The sequence below is a fragment of the Tachypleus tridentatus genome, chromosome 1, assembly GCF_004210375.1.
Source record: "Tachypleus tridentatus isolate NWPU-2018 chromosome 1, ASM421037v1, whole genome shotgun sequence".
NCBI classification, from domain to species: domain Eukaryota; kingdom Metazoa; phylum Arthropoda; class Merostomata; order Xiphosura; family Limulidae; genus Tachypleus; species Tachypleus tridentatus.
The window spans coordinates 168,865,625-168,884,941 of record NC_134825.1 but is presented as its reverse complement, the minus strand read 5'-3'; the positions used below and the strand labels follow the sequence as shown (position 1 = coordinate 168,884,941).

Sequence of the window (19,317 nt, the reverse complement as noted above, 5' to 3'; positions counted from 1 at the left end):
CTTCTCCATGAAAACTTTAGCGAAAAGTGAAACGAATATGGCATAAGCTGCATTTTCAAAATCTGTTATTTGTACGTCCATTGCCTTGAACTCAAGACGCCAGAAAGCTTTAGCTGAAGGGTCAGGAACTTTGAAAAGCACTGCTGCAATGTACGAGCTCTGTAATACTGTCAGCATATTGCTGGTTTCAGTTTCATTTTCTTCCAGTTGTTCCCAACAAGCAAAAGCGGAATTCTCAATAGGATCGTGCTAGCTGAAGTGCAAGTTGTGAGTCTACTCCGTGTGAAACGAGTTCTTGGTAAAATCTTTCATCGATCAAAAGAGGCAAATCATTAAACTCGGAACCTTCTTTAGACAAGTACAAAACGTTTGATTCCCATCGAGGCGTATTAGGTAGTTTATAGTTCAGTTCTTCAGGGTGGAATACTTCTGTTCTGGACCTATCGTCACAGTTGTCAGATAGTGTCTGCCACCTGCAATCAAGTTCTGTCAAGTACCCTCTTCTGACTGGACAAGCAGCGCTCAATGCCATCATTATTGGAGCCAAAAGGCACAGCTGATCATGCAGAAATTTGGATTCCTCCAAACAGGATGCTTGTAAGGTGACTTGCAAGGCACAGCTACCGAGTCCAAACATTCCACAGTCTTCATAAACATGATTTGGTTTGGCAACTTCTTTCGATTCTCCATCGTCACCGAGTGCTTGTAAATCCTCTATGTAAGGATCTGGTGTATGCGTGTCTTTAAAAATTGGAATATTTACCATGCCTCGTGTTTCTCTCCTTTTTTGAGAATTAATGACACATGTCCTGTACACTGTGTTATCCTGACACAGAGATTCATCTGGTATAAATAAGGATCTCAAGATACCAGAATCTGGTGTAGGGTCATACGATGGTTCGGTGAAATATCTACACCCAAACCGTGGGAACATTGTTAACGTTAAGTAGGTTTCATTTTCTCCAAGGTTCGCTAACACTTCTTTTCTTCGTTCTTTCATGTTTTTCTCAACTTCATCACAGCACTCCAAAACATCTCCATATGGCTCTTTGGGGCAACTCTCTAACATAGATTCCATGACTTCGTCCGACCACAAACCAACCAGTGACTTGCTCTTTTCACGCAAATTCTTTAAAATTTTGGAAGCGCACAAATGTAGTCTTACTGTTTTACTTTCTTGGTTGAGCTTCATAATATGGCCTTCAATCTCGTCACCCCACATGAACGGATCATCTCTTCTATACTTGTGTTGGTTGTAGTGGTAAATAAACTGACGACATGCTAGATTTCGCACTTTATCTACGTGTTCTAGCAATTCTTCAAAATTTAGAGGATGTGGGTTATTTAATAATCTCATGACGGTGTTGGTTATAGCCTTTCTATTAAAACGTTATTTAATATATGACTTGGTTTTCGGGGCGTGTCGCCGTTAGTAACGTTCAGTATTATATGCCGTATGCGACCTTGTGCTTCAACGCTCGATTCAGATTCTGCGCAGTAGAATGTTCAAGTTCCCTTGATAATTGCTGTAGTTTATAATTTCTTTCTCTACTACCAGGGTAAGCAAGTAATGGTTACATGACAAAAAATCATCGCAGACTTTGGATATATTAACTTAAACAGACAACTAAATATATAGAGTTAGAGATGACGACAATGAAAAATATATTAGTTACATCACATTTTCAAGTTTGCGTTTCAAGTTATAAGCTATTATTATTATACGTATTTATTGACTTACCACTGTGTATTTTAAATTTGAAAATAACGCTCCATATGCCAACACAAGCGGAAACATAATTTTATGTTTTTGTTCTATTTCAGATGTATCTTTCTTTTTTACTCTTCAAAAACTGACAAAACATTAGATTGTAATGTATTAATCACACAAACCAATGTTTTAAACAGAATCTAAAGCCAAAATCACATAGAACTTCGATTGTATGTACAAATTATCTGGTCCGCCATGGCCAGTTGGATTAGGTACTCAACTTATAATCTCAGAGTCACAGGTTCGAATCCCGTCACACCAAACATGTTCAGACGTAGGGGCGTTATAATGTGACGGTCAGTCCTTTTATTCATTAATAAAAGAGTAGCCCAAGAGTTGGTGGTGGGTAGTGATGACCAGATGCCTTCCGTCTAGTCTTACTTTGCTAAATTAGGGACGGCTAACGCAGATAGCCTTCGTGTAGCTTTGCGCGAAATTCACAGCAAACTAAATAAACAATTATCTATTCGTTAATTTGTACTCAACTCCGTAGAAAACAAACTTCTAGTTGACGAGTTTTGACTCAGCGCAGAAGAAACATAAATGTTACGAGCGAGGTTTTAGTCAATTCTAGACGAAACGCACATGTTACTAACAAATCTTTACTTCACTCCAGACAAAACACACGCAACTGACGAGTCTCTCAACTCAAAACGAAAGAGACATCTAACAGACGAATCTTTACTCAACTATAACTGAAACAAACATCCCACTGACGTCTCTGCATATCCATTTTAAACACTGCAAACTTATAAATGCCGATTAGCATATATTAAAATAACTGATGTTTCTCACATAGAAATACTATACGTGATATGATTTAGCTACATGTTTGCACTGAACCAAACTTTACACAGTTGACAATCCTGTTTGTGCCACAGTACTTGATGAGAAACTACTTAATAGAAAATTCTGAAATAAACCTCACGAATTATCTTAGCAAAAATTATCCTTAAAAAACCCTTGTTTAATCCAACAATTAGTCATAACACTACTAAAACAACCAACTTGAAAGGTAGACAGAGAAAAACATAAAACTTACATTTATCACCTAAAATTATTAGCGTTTTAAAAGAAAGTAATTTAGAATTTACTGGTAGGTTTTGTTTATTTATTTTCAGTGTAAATCAACGTAATGGACTATCTGTGCTGTTTCCACCATGAAGTGGTTGAACCCTGGACTTCAACATGATAAATTTTTGAGCCTACCCCTAAGCCAATGGGAAACAAAATTTTATTGACTTCGCCACATTCAAATTCATTCCTTTCTAAGGAAAAAAAACAAGTTGTTACGCTTCGGTGCTCCCTTTTTTTTTTGTTGTTGTTGTTTCATTTAAGTGTTCTTATCACCAAAATAAGAAATTTTTATATTTTATTACAAAATAAAAATGTGCTATGATCAATGTTTAAGATATTCCACTCTGAAACTGCACTTTGCTCTGTCTTTCAATTGGTTGTTAGGTAATAGTGAAGTTATGTGGGTCAGCTAGTGAGCTGTCAGCTGCTATAAAAACAAAAGAAAAACTGTGATGTCGAGAAACCCACTTGTTGAGAAATTTATATGCAAAAACGGCTCGTTTGGGTTGAGAAACGTAGTTTACCTAGTTCGCTCTTCTACGTAAAAAAATTGCAACAAATATTTTCTAAAGTGTAACAAGTTTTATAACACTAAAATACACAAATACATTACGTTCAGCCTTATCAATTGAGTTATTGTTTCTTTAATAAAATATACTGTGGAAGTTTTATATTTTAGCAAAATCTCCAAATATATACCAGATGTGTTGCTTTGTTATATGCTTATTGTCTATTGTAAATATTGTATCATTTCATTCATGTTTGTCGGTTTAAACGATGAATTTTGATAGTATAGTTTATGATCTTCAGACGTTTTGCCTCACAAAATATTTGTAATTTATGTATATTTGTCTTTATGTTCAGCATGTCTGTTTGTTACGTTTTACCACATATCAAAGATTTAATATTATAGGTTTGTTTTATAGTATAATTTAGCTCTTAAACATATCGATGTTGTCATTCATTTCCTTGTTTTGTATACACGCTGACCCTAAAACTGATTACGTTTAAGCGAATCTGGCTCTAAAATAACAGACGTAGTCGGTTTAGTTTCATTGATTCACTGTTCATTTCTACGTATTCCTACGCCATTAGTTACGGCCATATTAGTAACAAAGAATGCAGACAATTTTCTGACGCACTATTTTTTAGACTATTCTATAGGCGACTGCATTAGATTATGTGAATGCATGATAGGAATATTTGACTTTTTTTATGTTTCGGGGTATAATTTTAAACATTTCAATATATTTTTTGTATTTTTCAACCCTTGAAAATAGCCATTATCCATAAAAAATCTTCAATGAAGTAAATAGAATTAGTTCCACATTATAAATGATTTAGTCGATGAATGGTTGCACACCTTCTACGGTTAAATATAAAACATAATAATAATAAGAGGAAATACCACTCATACTCACGTTTCGTCTCTTTTTATGATTTGATAATAGATAATTTTTAATAATTATCATTTACGGATAGATTCCTTTTTTTTTGATCAAAACTTCTTAACTATTGCAACTTTTTAAAACCCCTTCCATTTTTATAAATCAGCTGTAGGTTGTGACACGGCCCGGTATGGTCAAGTGTGTTAAGGCGTTCGACTCATAATCCTAGGGTCGCGGGTTTGAATACCCCTCGCATCAAACATGCTCGCCCTTTCAGCCGTGGGGTCGTTATAATGTGACGGTCAATCCCACTATTCGTTGGTAAAAGAGTAGTTCAAGAGTTGGCGGTGGGTGGTGATGACTGGCTACCTTCTTTTTAGTCTTACACTGCTAAATTAGGGACGGCTAGCACAGATAGCCCTCGAGTAGCTTTATGTGAAATTCAAAACAAACAAACATGCTTGTGACAAACCTTTAAGTTTTCTTACTTGAAACAATGACTGCACTTATGGTCTTAAAACAACTTGCATATAAACGTTTTAAGACGGCTTGACTAGATAATGAAAAAAAATACATAAATTTATGGGGTTTCTAGATCTTGTTAAAACGTCATACAATTGTAATAAAGTTTTTCTTTACCCTATAAAACCGTATCAGTACTTTTATTTCCTAAAAAAAATAAGTTAATTGTTTTCTAGTTACAATTTCCTCATCATAAATGAATGGCCCAGACATTAGAAATAGGCCCGGCGTGCGACTCGTAATCTGAGGGTCGCGGGTTCGCATCGCCGTCGCGCCAAACATGCTCGTCCTTTCAGCCGTTGGGGCGTTATAATGTGACGGTTAATCCCACTTTTCGTTGGTAAAAGAGTAGCCCAAGAGTTGGCTGTGGGTGGTGATGACCAGCTACCTTCCCTCTATTCTTACACTACTAAATTAGGGACGGCTAGCACAGATAGCCCTCGAGTAGCTTTGTGTGAAATTAAAAAACAAACAAACAAACAAACATTAGAAACAGCAAAATGTTATTACAAAAATGACATTATGTTACAAAAAATATTTCTTACAGGTTTATTCATTGGTAGATATTCGAACTCCAGACATAATATTTGGTTGTTCTTCAACATTTCATTCAGTGATGGATGTAAAATCTGTGAAGCTAATGAGCAAGAAAAATTGCGTTTCTGTTGTTACGACTAATATTCCGCCAACATAAGTATGGAAGGTGAAGATGTCAAAAATGGCGTTCTTTTAACATGAATAATTATTATTGCAAAATTTATAAAATTTGTTTTCTATTATATTAATTACTTAGTTTGGGGTTTTTTAGATAAATTACGCACGTGTTGGAATATTATTTTTTAATACAATAATCATTACGCACGACATATTCGTATTTGTGCTTGTGAAATCTGTGAAAAATACATCACTATTGTTAGTGGATCATCCAGACAATCATTTTAAAGATATATTTATTTACTGTTTCTTAATATGAGCACTATTTCTTCATTTTAAATAATGTAAAGAACTTTGTTTTGGAAAAGCCAATTTCTTTAATCTCTTCCAACAGATGGCGCTTATATATATATACACACATCTATTTATTTTATTGAAACCTTAAACTTTATTTCAAATACAAAATATTTTTTTATTTTCAATTTTACAGTATCAACGTTAGTTCAATAATATGATTAACAAAACTAATTTCCAAGTATATTGTGTTTGACAATTTATAATTCTGGACTACAATTTAACTACATAAATTTCAAAGCACAGTTTTAATTGACAGTTTATTGGAACAAACTAAAGTCTTATTTCTTGTGTTTTATAGATATATTTTTACTAATACTTTAATTCATTACAGGTATAGTGAAATCTTTGAATATTATTATTAAATTCATTAACAGATTCGAAGTTTTAAAAGAAACCAAGATTTCAAAAAGTACTGTAAAGAAAAAATGCATGTATTATTTTAAAATGTTGAAGAAATGTTCCTGGGAATATTTTAGATTCATACATATATGTACTTTATAGTGTTGTTTGGTTAGTCTTTTTTTCTAGATATTGTATTAGGTTTTGAAAGCATTTTTTATTATCACTATTAATATTGAGTTTCTTGCTTGCTTACAATATCTGTTAATAGTTTTAGATATAACAATGTTGAGGTTTTATGGTTTGTACTACATTATTCATTTAATATTATACTAAAAGATTAAATATAGTGATATTGATTTTCCTTGTTTCTTGTAAATTAAAGCCTATATTGTCCATCCCCACACACCCTGTTACAGTAATAAAACTGAAACTTACCAACACTAAAATCAGGGGTTCGGTTCTCCTCAATGGACACGGCAGAAAGCACGATGTGGCTTTGCTATAAGAAAAACACACAAACACTCTTTAGTGCCATCTACCGGTAGGTATGATAATCATGCTGTAATGATGTCAATACTGCTGCTGGTGGGGGGAACCATTTATCGGCGTTCTTCATAGCTTGATATACATACATATAATTTATTCGTTTGTTGATTACGTTATCGACGGATACGTTATCGGAATGGATGACATGTCTTCGAGTTTAAAATAAGCTAGAGATTTTAGAATAATTTTCAGATTTGTTTAAGACTGAAACCACAGCTTAATTTGCGTAAATTACTGCAGGAAAATTACCATTGTTGTCGTCTGCTGCATTTGTAACTGATCAACTATCTCCACACCAATTGGTATAAAAAAAAAAGGTTATATATTACATTACATTTTCAATAAGTTCATATTCTTTGCCCTTTGTGTGGTTATAGGAGTTATGTAAGATAAAGTAAATACTTTCAGTATCAATAAGATTCAAATCCCTCATTCGTTTTACTTTCAAGTAAATTTATAGATAGATTGTCGTACTTTTTTAATCTGGTAAATAATGCGCTTTAAACTTATATTTAATCAATTAGTCATGATAGCTTTCTTAAATCAGAAAGAACTTGGCATGGCCAGGTGGTTAGGGTGCTCGACTTGTTATCTGAGGGTCGCGGGTTCGAATCCCCTTTCCACCACACTTAATCCCACCTTCAGTCGTGGGGTCATTATAAAGTTACGATCAATCCCACTATTCGTTGGTAAAGGGTAGCCCAAGAGTTGGCGATGGGTGGTGATGACTAGCTGCCTTCACTCTAGTCTTACCCTGCTAAATTGGGGACAGCTAGCGCAGATAGCTCTCGTGTAGCTTTACGCGAAATTCTAAAAACAAACAAACAATAAATAAGAAAGCCGATCTCTGCAATTCTCCATTTCTCGCTGCTCGTGCCAATTTTCCTTGATCAAGCCTCTCATTTCAAGTTCATTTCGTATAATGTCTTTGAGCTAAATCCGTGTTATTCTTTCTTTGATTTTACTCATCAGAATCTCTGCCAACCATCTCCCAGATCTAATTACACATTCAAAGTAGCGCATCTTCTGTTTCCTGCATATGTTTAATAGTGACTTTCTGTTTTTTGCACATTCCAATACTACGTCTTTAGTTCCTTCTTTGTAAGTAATCTTTATCATTCATCTGCAAAATGACATTTCAAATGCTTACAACCGTCGTGTTGTCTCAGCAGAAACTGTTCACGTATCAATCCCACATGAAATATTCTATTAGTCTATTTATACTTCTAGTGTGACATCTTTACTGAGTAATCCATCTTATAAAATGGCTATTTTTTGCCATTCTTATCCTTTATTTTATCTCTCTTTCGACTTGCCATGATTACTGATATTCGTTTCAAACTAACTAAACTATTCTGCTTGTTCCAAATCTGAAATTTATTCTGAAGTTTTATTCTCTCTCCTTTAGCAATGAGTTTATCAACTGACAGTTAGATCTCTTCTCTGTTGTCTCATCATCATAATTCTTATTACAGGTTCCACTTCCGTTAACCTTGATTCTGTCTGTAAAAGTAACTAACTACCTCTCTCATTAAACTCTCTACACACGAAACATCTAATATTGGTGAAATACACCACATATCCTCGTCACAAGCTTTTCTTAACCTCAAACTACCTACTTAGTTCTCCGTTAATTTGAAGTTCTACTTCCTGATTCAAGTAAAACTTCTTGAAGAGTTTGATATCTGTTTGATCTACCACAATCTCATACAGGATCTCCATAAACTTCTTAGGGTTAACCTTTTAAACGTATAAATGTTTCTCTGCACTTCTAGGGTTCTTTCACCTTATATAAGTTTTTTTGTTGCAAAGCTGCACAGTGGGATATCTGTTCTTTGCCCATCGTGGGTATCAAAACCCGAATTTTAGCGTCTACGCTTCCAGGCTTACCGATGAGCCAACAGGAGGCCAAACTGAATATGCTTTAAGAAGTTGTTTTGAATTTAGCACAAAGCTACACAATGTGCTATCTGTGCTCTGCCCACTACGGGTATCGAAACCCGGTTTTTTAGCGTTGTATGTCCGCAGACATACCGCTGAGCCACCTGGGGGCTGCTTTAAGAAACACTTCATCAAAAACACTAACAATACATCGACCATATAATATGTAAACGATTAAAGAATTAACAACACATAAAAACTCGATTAATTTAAACAGGCCCAGCTTGTCATTTTCAAAGAATGAAAATATTACAAGTCTTGGCCACTATGTTACATACATAATATCTGCACACTGTTCTGTTCTGATATTACTGTCTGCATGAATGAAGTAGTTATTGAGTAAATGCCCAAGTAGTAATAAGTTATTTTTTTTAATTTCACACAAAGCTACCCAAGGGCTATCTGCGCTAACAAACCCTAGAGGGAAGGAAACTAATCAACACCACCCACCGCCAACTCTTGAGCTACTTTTTTACCAACGAATACTGGGATCGATCGTTACATTATAACGATCCATGACTGAAAGGACGAGTATGTTTGGTGGAATAGAGATTCGAACCCGGCACTCTCAGATTGCAAGTCGAGCACCCTAACTACCTTGCCATGCAGGGCCGAGTAGTAGTAGAGAATGTAGCATGTGATCGGACAAACATCTATGATTGGTTATTTTCGTCTGTATAAATTGTTTTGAGCATTTGTTTGATAAAACACATATATATACACCAATATTGTATAAAAAGGTGTGTTTCTGGTATAATCTATTTCGGAACAGATCAACGCTTTGTTCAAACATTGGCTCAGCATAGCCAGATGGTTAGGGCGCTCAGATTACAAGTCGCCCCCACAGCCGAAAGGGCGTTATAATGTGACCGTCAATCCCAATATTCATTGGTAAAAGAATAGCCCAAGAGTTGGGGCAGTGGGCGGGGTGATGACTAGCTGCCTTCTCTCTCGTCTTACACTGCTAAATTAGGGACGAGTAGCACAGATAGCTCTCATGTTGCTTTGCGCGAAATTCAAAACAAAGAAACTCGTCCAAACAATTTATCTCTATTTAGTGTACAATCATCCCTCGTGACAAACCAGAAGTTATAGGGCGTGAAATTGTTCGACTGTCCAGAAATGGCATGAAGTAGACTTACACTGCCAAAACATTATGTGAACTACCCTCAGTATGCTGTATTCAGAATCTTGAAACTACATCGGATAACGAGAAAAGTTGTTCCAGAAAAGTCTACTTGTAGACGCCGAGAAACTAATGAACGAGATGATAGGGTTTTTATTAGCTTAACATGTTAAGGTTTTGTTACATCTTTCGACAAGAATAATATCAATACGTTCATTTCAGGATATTCAGAATAACAGTGGATAGGATACTCACCAAAAAACGTTATTTTGCAAGAAGAACTAACTACAAGCCGATATTAACCAGAATTTACCATCGCCACTATGTTCCTTGGACAAGATAGCATGCCAACTTACAGCTAGGACAGGGGCAACATGTCATCTTTATAGATAAGTCTTGTTTCCATCTTGTTGATGGAATGGTTTGTGTTCGTAGTCTGCGTGGAAAACAGGGAACACACGGGAGGTGGTGTAGTACATGTTTGGATAGCTATTCATCATGGTGGAAAAACCTTTTCTTCATATCCTCCAGGGAAATGTTAGTGGTGCTCCTTACAGGCATCACATAGAAAAAATATTTCTGCTATATGCAAAGATGGAGTTTGACAGTAACCTTGTGTTTCAGGATGACAGTGCTACTGTCTACAAGAGGACGTTACAAGTTTGCCACGGTCAAAAAAACTTCCAGATTGTAAGCCCATTGGGAATTGTTGGGCAGAACTAAGTCGAAAATTGCTCACCACGACCCTTTACCAGCTATCATAAGTGAACGCCTTCTGCTATTTTATGGGATAAAATCGTGGTGGTTACATCAATAACATCATCGACAGCATACCACACCGCCTTGTGGAGGTTATTGGAGTATTAAGAGGGCCACCCAGCACTGAATGTTTAATATCAACTGATATTATTCTACAGGCGTTATTTTTTGTAATTTGATTCTGATTAACAAGTTAACACACAGGTTCACATACAAAAGTTTTGATGGTTTCCAAACGAAATCCAGAACTTGAGTGCCTTTGAATACTTCATTTTCTTCTCCATTATAATAATGTGGTGTTATATGTTGTCATTGTATATGTTTAGTAAAGTCTTATTGTGATTGTTGAAATACTGAAGTAGGCACACATCTTTCTACAGATATCTGATAAAATTATTTGTTGTTCTAATCAATGGCTCGTGATGTCCATATAACTCGTCTTGTTATACAAATTATATATGTAGATGTTTAATATAATATGCATTTCTCAGTTTGATAATGGTATGTGTAATAATGACATCATTCGTTATACAAGTTGGAAACATTTTGACCAAGATTGTATTTTCATGTCTTGTATTTTCAGATCCAAAACGGTCTAGAAAGGTTACAATTCCCTAACGGTATTAGAGAGAAAAAACTAATTTGAAAAAAAACAACAAACTTCTAAATAAATTAGAATCCCGTTTTATTACTGAACATTTTTCTCTATTTTAAAATACTTCGATCGATTCTCTTGTGTTGTGTTATTTTATTGTGTCGTGTTGTTCGAATAATTTTTGTTGTGCAATAATTTTGGATTGATTTATATTAATTTTGTGGTTACTTGTGTAAACATCTAATGTCAAAACTAAGTTTTGGACTTCTTTTCCACGATCTTAGCCATCATGTTTCTTTACCTTAATTGGAAGAATTCGTTTTGTCTGACTAATATAAACACGATTGCAAAAATATGTTTTCTTGCGTACCCTGATCTCTTCTAAAATATTTTGGTTTTCTGACAATAGTTATAGTCTTATGTTTGACTGTATTGAGGTTTATTGGTTAACAATAAATTTCGGCTGATCAAGTTATCTCTTAGCTCCCTGTATTAGAAACACTCCATGAATAAAGTCTGTTGTTATTGTGCTTTCTTTTTCTTTTTTTCTCAACTGAGTTATAAATTTCAGACAGATGTTTAAAAAAATCTTCTGAAATTTGGTGTCCGCCGCAAGGTCTTAAATTTTTCAAAAATCTAATCTCTTTCGTTATAAATTGGCTGTAAAATTTCTAGGACTGGCTTGGTTCTCCTTTCTAACATTTTTATACAGTTTTCATTTTCAAAAAAAGTATCTATTAATTCTACCTTTTCATTCCTCTACTGGAACGCAGAATAACTTTCCGATATAACTCTTTTATTTTTTTGGCCAAATGGTTAAGCGCCCCCCAGTGGCTCAGCGGTATGTCTGCGGACATACTTTGTGCTTAATTCAAAACAACAACAACCAACCAAATGGTTAAGACGATCGACTCGTAATGCGAGGGTCGCGAGTTCGAATCCCGATCGCACCAAACATAATTGCTCTTTCAGCCGTGGTAGCATTACAATGTGACGGTCAATCCCACTATTCATTGGTAAAAGAGTACCCCAAGTGTTGGCAGTGGATGGTGAGTGACGACGTCCCTCTAGTCTAAAACTGCTAAATTAGGGACAGCTAAATTAGCTCTGCGCGAAATTCAAATTCTGTCCCCTTTTGCTGCTTGTCTTTTCGTCAGTCTTTTAATTAGAATCTCTTCATTCATTCAGGCTTGTTTTCATCTCTTATTTTCCTTTATTTTTTCTCAATTCTGTAACAGAGTGAAAAGCCTAACGTATTATTCACCAGTTCTTATGAGTGATAAATAAACTTAATTCAAGTAAAATAAATAAGTAATGTTAATAACAGATGACTTGGCGTTAAAATTAATAAATAACTTGATGTTAACAAAATTTATAACCCTGATACTGATGGGTAATGATTGAAATAAAACTAATACAATTTGGCATATAATTCACTCATAATTTCTTAAAACCTCTTTGAACTTAACATCGCGACCCTCAGAATTTCCTCGCTTATAACTAATTAAAATCGATTTTAGTCTCTATCACAAGTTCTTGACTACGTTTTTTTTTCTCTGATCTTAAAATCCTGTTTTGTTCTGCATATGGTTTAGTTTCTCGTGTTTTAGTCACATATGTTTGATCACTGTACTGCGATCAGAATCTTATCCTGTTTTTGGATAAGCTTTAGCTATTACAACAACAAAAATATGAACATTTTCGGAAGTAAAACGGGTGTGATTTTCACAATTATTTTACCATACTGTGGTGACTTCTAAGAATACAGATGTATAGGGTGATGCTTAAGCCACGTTGTTATTTATCAATAAACCTTGCTCTTCACAAAAGTTTAATAACCTATCTCCTCTATGATTCCGTTCTGCAAAGCTGACATCATTCCTGTCTTCGTCTGCCATTACCTGTCCCCGATAGTACAGCAGTAAGTCTACGGATTTACAACGCTAAAAGCAAGGGTTTGATTCCCTTTGATGGACTCAGCAGATAGCCAGATGTGGCTTTGCTATAAGGAAAACAACCCTCTACCATTACCACCATCTGCCTGACTTCAGAGCACGTGTAGCTTTGTCAACATACAGAGAGTTCTGCTAAAATTAAAATACGACAAACCACATTATAAACTGTAAAACAATCTTGAACCAGAAATTTATAATAATTACATAATTATTTTAATATTTTGAAAGATTACAACAGTGATGAGAAGTGTTATGAGGCAAGAGAGCAGTTGTCCATCATACGTCGAAATGTTCTTCAGAACGGAATTTAGTTCACCACAAATAATGTTCTATATACTGTGAGAACTTTTTCTCTTCTATCTATTCCCCCCACCCGAAGTTTTCTGAAATGACGTCACTGACACCAAACATTAATAATCTTAATATTTGTCGGTAAAGGTCACCCTGCAGAGTTCAAAACAACTTAAAATTAGGTTTGTTGTCCAAGTACACGCCGAAAAAATTAAACTCACCATTGTTTACTTTATTTTTAAATTTTACGTTGATGAGTTACAAAGGTTAAAGGTAGGTCAAGATCATTTTAAGGTTAAAAGCTCATAAGAAGAGTTTTTTGGTGAGAAATTAGGAATGTGTTTAATATTAACACCGTTCTCCTTTTAGGCAACTTTTTAATTACGCTTGAGGAGGGAACTTAAAGAAACTTATTTTGGTACCTTGTTGTAGACGCGGCATAGCCGGGTTGTGAAGGCACTCGTCTCGTAATCTGAATGTTGAGGGTTCTAGCCCCCCGTTATACCCAACATTCTCGCTCTTTCAGCCGTGAGGGCGTTATAATGTGCGGTCAATCCCACTATTCGTTGGCGGTAGGTGGTGATGACTAGCTGCCTTTCCTCTAGTCTTACACTGCTAAATTAGGAACGGCTAGTGCATTTAGCCCTCAGGTAACTTTGCGCGAAGTTCAAAACAAACCATACTTTGTTATATATATTGAAACTACGACAGGAATTTTCTCATTTGTTTGGTTGAAGCTAATCTCAAAGCTTCACAATGGACTATCTGTGCTCTGCCTACTATAGATTTCGAGATCCGGTTTCTAGCATTGTAAGTCCTCAGACGTAGCTATGCCACTGGAGGTCTGTTTTCGTGTAACGTAGTGTATCTGTAATTAATTAATTAAATTTCTTTTCATTTTGGAACATTCGTGTCGTGTTAATCGCTTCCGTCTAAAATACATTGTTACAGTTACATACTGTCATAATTTGAAATTTCTACAACTCATAATAAAGGAAGAAACTGGGATTTATTTAGTTTTTTACGAGAGAAATATTTTAATGAGTGTTATATATATACATCTGTCAAAGTATTTATGATTGATTATTTCTTTTATAAGACTTAAAATAATTCCCATTCATAAATGTATTACGGTTTGTTTTTAATTTCGTGCAAAGCTAGACGAGGACTATCTGCTCTAGCCCTTCCTAATTTAGCAGTGTAAGACTAGATGAGAGGCAGCTAGTTATCGCCAGCCACCGCCACCTCTGGGGCTACTCTTTTACCAACGAGCAGTGTGACTGACATTGTAACGCCCACAAGGCTGAAAGGGCGAGCATGTTTTGTGCGACGGGAATTCGAATCCGCAATCCTCAGATTACGAATCGAACGCCTCAGCCCACCTAGCCATGTCGGGCAAGTATAAGGAAGAGCTACACTTTAGATAATTGTTTTCTAATTAAAAATATGTAAATAACACTAAAGAATAAACGCATCTTTACTTTGAACAGATTAATCCCCAATGTCAGAAAATGTCAATAATGCATACTACACTTTGCAATATCTTTCGAACACAAATATGTTATAGTCTATTATTTGCTTCCAACAATCGCAAACTAAACGCCAACAGTTGGCAAAATACAGGGTGTTCGGAGAGTCACTGTGCAGTTTTGTAATCATATGTCTATTCAGTCTATTTCAAGCCAGCAACTAATAGCGGTGTTTAGAAACAAAATAAGAATGATCCAGGCCTGTATTGATGCCAACAGGGGTCACTTTCAACATTGTTTATAATTGTCATTCATATTTACCTCCTGTATTGTATATTGAAACATGTCTTAATAAATATATAAGTGTACAGTGACTTTCCGAACACCCTGTATTAGAAACAAATAGGCCTAACATTTGTGATAAAATATCACATAAAGTGCAGATGTTTTTTTTCCTAAATATCATACCTCCTATTTTACCAATTTCAGATTCAAAATCAGAGGTTTCTGAAATGCTATTATTACATTCCTCTGATTTCAAATTTGAAATAAAAATGAAGAATGATTTGTTTTAAATTTCGCGCAAAGCTACACGATGGCTGTCTGCGCTATACGTTTCTAATTTAGCAGTGAAAGGCAAGAGGGAAGACAGTTAGTCATCACTACCAACTCTTAGGCTACTATTTTGCCAGCAAATACTGGAATTGAACGCCACCTTATAACGCATTCATGGCTGAAAGGGAGAGCATATTTAAGAATTTAAAACAATAAATATATGTCTGACATACACTCTCATTTTGTTGACATATTACTTGTACAAAGTATTACTAAACTATTGAATTAATTACACATCAAATGTTTGAATAAAACAGGTTAGAGGCAAATTAAAAAAAAAGAACTGAGAGCAGTAAACAATGATAAAACTACATTTTTTTATTTAAGGTTGCAACAATATGGAAATATTAAATTCTTGGTCTGGCAACTTTGTGAGAAATTGTTCATTCTCCAACTGTACTATGGTAAATTTCAAGTCCTTGAAGGCTTCAACCATGATGCAGTCTAATCATAATGATACAGTATCTTTACAAAGGTAATGTCTATTGCAATTGCAGGGATGTCAATTTTTACATTCAGAAAAAATGAAACAGCATCTCCAAAACTAACAGTAAGAGATGAGCCCAAACACAGAGCCATGAGGAGAAACCTCAGACATTATTTGGCCTTAAGAAGGTAAAAAAAGAATGGTCTCCTTGCAAGATACTTTTGTTCATTTGGATGTAAATTATTCTAAAGTAGGGTGCAAATAATGTATTATTCCAAATCTAAGAACACCAAAATGCCATCAGTTTACTCACTGAACTATACAAAATACACATCCAAAGACGGAATTTATGAATTTCATCAACACATATTCCATCCTATAAATTACACATATAGTGGGTCTGCACAATCAAAATTATTTTCATTTTTGTTAAAATGGTATATCCTAAAAGCAAGTGAACCCAACAGCTGCATTTGTTAATTTTTATGATGTTTATGTGAGACTATGCAACGAGCATCAACTCCATGAGGATCACGGGAAATTCAGATGAGTTGACATGTCTGACAACTGGTCATCATCGGTAACACCAGTTATTAACCAAGTTGTATTATAAATTATATACCGTATTTTATAAATTCTGTAAAGTTTAATAAATTTCAATTAATAGTTAGTTCATTGTAAATGAAATACAACCAATAAGATTAATTAATTTGTTTACTGACTGAAATAGTTAAAATTTCACTGGTTGTACAACATCACAAGATAATCTCGCTATTGTTGACTATCTGTGAACATTACCCAAACACGTACTACAAAGAGCAGAAAAACGAGGCATATAAAAAATGTTGTTTCTTCGTAACTATATTCTGGTTAGCGTATAAATAACTTAAAAAGTTAAATGGTGGTTAAGATTTTTTTCCCACAATATAATTCAATAAATCCTAGTTCATCTTACCAAATTTGATTTTCTGTTATCGTTAGTTTAATCACACGCCATTGCTCAGTGACGCTCTATTAAGCCGCCTAGTGTTAAAACGTTTAAGTAAAAGACCTTGGTTTAATGAGAAATCGTAACAGTTTACTTTCTGCTTTTATTCTATTAAAAACAAAACTCAGACTAATTTTAGAATATCCAGAGTATACATAGATTATTAAAACATTTTAAAACTAAGCTGAAATACAGTTGGGTTCATAAAAGAAATTTTAACTATTCCTGAAAAATTATATGCTATAAATTTAAATATGTGTGTTGCGTTTTCTTTTTGCAAAGCCACATCGGCCTATCTGCTAATTCCACCGAAAAATGTGTAAGAATTAAGGCTAATATAATACAATTTAGAGTAATCAAGAGTGTCTTTAGCTTGAAAGGATTTGCGAATAAAGATTTTCCTTCATCTTTATACAGGTATTTAAATGACGTTCCATGTGCGTTTTCGAGATTGGTAAATAAAATGTTTTAAAAATAACTTTTTAGAAAACTCAAGACATTAAAGATTTAATTAAAGGTTGATTTTTTGTTGTTTTCTTTTAATTTCGCACAAAGCTACTCAAAGGCTAGCTGCGCAATTACAAGTTGAAATTAGGCCACTTACTGAACAGTTCTTTTATTAAATGAATTTTTAAAAAGTTATTTTCTCAACACAAAATTCAGTTACGATATAAAAACTATGTCGCTAAAGTGTCCATCTTTTGTAATTAGTCACTCAACATCACATATGAATAGTTAATCTTTTTTTTTACTTTGGTTTTAAAATATAATATTTTTAAACGTTTTTTTTAATTTAAACATGCAAGGTAGATAAGGCTTTCGACTCGTAATCCGAGGATCGCGGGTTCGAATCCGCTTCACACCAAACATGCTCGCCCTTTCAGCCGTGGGAGCGTTATAATGTAACGATGAATCCCACTATTCGTTACTAAAAGAGTAGACCAAGAGTTGGCGGTGGGTGATGCTGACTAGCTGCCTTCCCTCTAGTCTAACACTGCTAAATTAGGAACGGCTAGCGCAGATACTTGTTACTTTGCGCAAAATTCAAAAAACAAAGTTAAACATGCTATTTTGTGGTAGTTTTAATATGTCATAAAGTAAAACCAATCGTAAGTAAACTCGTAACTACAAGATTAACCACTTTAATTATGTTTATGAGTTACTCTTGAAATGATAAATCTCTTTAAGTAATACAATTTTTTGTAAAAGAGATGAATTGCAAAAATGCCATTAGAAAATGCATTGAGGCTTAGCTCACATAAAATCTCACAGATGAAAACGAGGTCGACACTTTTAGTTTATCGTTAATCGTTAACTGTATTGACATGGTTTGAGCTTTTCACTTACGAAAAGTTCTGCACTTCAACCAATTATCATTACAGGGATAAAAACTTATTCTCAGTTTGGCCCTGGAGAAGAAATATCCAACTTTCAAATCTTCTGTCACAATTTTGTATGCATTCATTAGTACACATTTACACACACTCATATATATATACAGGTACATAATAAGAATCACAGTTCTGTCATTATATATAGATGTATACACACACCAACATATACATACGACGGGGCATAGTTTTGTCGTATATACAGGTACACACATACACATATACATAACACGAGTCACAGTTTTGTCACTATGTATATATCCATGTATACACACACATATGCAAGCATAAAAATAAATAATTTGAATTCAGATTTTCCAAAAACATTCTCATTTATATTACTTTATAAGCTTTCATGTAGGCATAAATATAAAAGCATGTGTTTAAGTAAAATTTGTGTAAACTACATTAGTATTTTGCAGATCTTTGTAATTGCTCATTGATAGAATACCTATGGAATAAAAAACTACCAAAATTTGTTTTATAGAAGATCTAAAAATTGTTAATTATTTCATTGTTAAAACCCTTCACGAAATTTTTCAAAGTGATTCAGAATATAACAAAGTTTTTGTTGTTTTTTTGTCAAGTTCCAAATTTCCTGGGTGGGCACAGCAGATAGCCTGATGTGATGTTGCTATAAGAAAAAGAAACCATGTATTATTTATTATTATTTTATTATTCGTTTTTATATAAACAGTTTCTCCTGTCTCCTTGTTGAAACTAACTTGTCAACTAGGTCTGGCAAGGTTAGGTGGTTATGGCACTTGACTCGTATTCTGAGGGTAGCGGGTTCGAATCCCCATCACACCAAACATGTTAGCTCTTTCAGCCGTGGGGGCGTTATAATGTGTCGATCAATCCCACTAGTAGTTGGTAAAAGAGTAGCCCAAAAGTTGGCGGTGGGTGGTGATGACTAGTTGCCTTCCCTCTAGTCTTACACTGCTAAATTAGGGACGACGAGCGCAGATAGCCCTCGTGTTGCTATGCGCGAAATTCCAAAACAAACAAACAAACGTAAAAAACAACCTTCCAGTTGCTGACATTATAAAATAAACAACGATAATGAAAATATAATATAAATAACCATTCAATTATAATAATAG

General features: G+C 34.5%; 1 pseudogene; it reads right to left on the bottom strand.

Annotated features, from left to right (window-relative positions):
* Positions 1-235: 235 nt before the first annotated feature.
* On the bottom strand, positions 236-1,357 carry LOC143233522 (glutamate--cysteine ligase catalytic subunit pseudogene; annotated as a pseudogene).
* Positions 1,358-19,317: the final 17,960 nt, after the last annotated feature.